Here is a 1,141-nt window from a genome sequence, read left to right on the forward strand (position 1 = left end):
TACTTGCACCCTCTAGTTCTCGTTCTCATCAAGATCACAATCTTTAGTGAGATGAGGCCCTCTATAATTCTCACAACCGACCCTAACGGCATGGATGGATTGGTGCATCTTAGTCGATCCAAACTCTCTAGTTTAGCCATCATTGCTGCCATGCTATCATTAACTGAGTTAACCGCCCCCCGACATAGGTCATTCCTTGGGTTATGATATTCTCTAGAGTGCTTATAGAATTCTTCAATTAGTTCTTTGGTTTCCGGGGGTGGCTTTTTTGTGATAGGTCCTTGCGAATCAAGGAGTTGCCATGTAGTCACATTCACTCCATCATAGAAAATGGAGACTTCTTATTGGCTATTAAGATCATGATGTGGGCAATTCCTTAGTAGACCCTTGTATCTCTTCTAAGCCTTATATAGTAACTCTTCAGCTTGTTGTTCAAAGTTGGCTATGGCTTTCTGCAACTTGGCTATTTTTGAAGGAGGGAAAAATTGATCAATAAATTCTTCTTTTATCTTAGCCCATGTGGTGATGGATCTGGGAGGGAGTGATTTCAACCAATCCTTCGCAGCTCCCTCGAATGTGACTGGAAGCATGCGAAGCAAAATGGTTTCGCGAGGTACATTTGGAACGTTGAAGTAGTCATCTACATCGTTGACCTCGTCCAAATGTTTATAAGCATGTTAGGGTCAGTATAGTGTTGCGTCTATTGCGCTTGTTAGCTAGTTAATGTTTATCTCTGGTATGGGCCTGTCCATCCATGAGTTTTGTAGGGTTTAGTATAAATAGATGCTTGCAAGCATCCTAGAAGACGATGATTAGAAAATATTAGAAACGATTAGAGAAGGATTGTTCAATATATTCATCGTTCTTATTTTGTAACCCTAGAATCCTCTACAGTGGAAGTTCTTAGTCGAGCTCTGCTGAGGATCGAGTAATCTAATCATTCGACACATTCTGATTCATACTTGTGTTTCGGTTTTACTATCTTTGCGTTCATTACTTACCTGTTACAAAGATCTAATCGATCAAAGAGTTATTTTATAACTCATCAATTGGTATCAGAGCAGGAGGCTGTGTAATTCATACACATCGTTTCTGTGAAAGAGTTTGCGATTAGGGTTATTCCGCATTAACTAATATTTAT

The 1,141-nt window shown here is 39.6% G+C and overlaps 1 non-coding gene across 1 annotated transcript; it reads left to right on the forward strand.

Moving 5' to 3' along the window:
• Window positions 1-354: 354 nt before the first annotated feature.
• LOC145049065 (small nucleolar RNA R71) lies at window positions 355-460 on the forward strand. Its single transcript, XR_013683183.1, has one exon. It is a non-coding gene; the product is annotated as a small nucleolar RNA R71 (small nucleolar RNA).
• The last annotated feature ends 681 nt before the right edge of the window (window positions 461-1,141 follow it).

Source organism: Lactuca serriola, chromosome 4 (genome assembly GCF_051521515.1).
Source record: "Lactuca serriola cultivar US96UC23 chromosome 4, Lser_US96UC23_V15, whole genome shotgun sequence".
NCBI classification, from domain to species: Eukaryota; Viridiplantae; Streptophyta; class Magnoliopsida; order Asterales; family Asteraceae; genus Lactuca; species Lactuca serriola.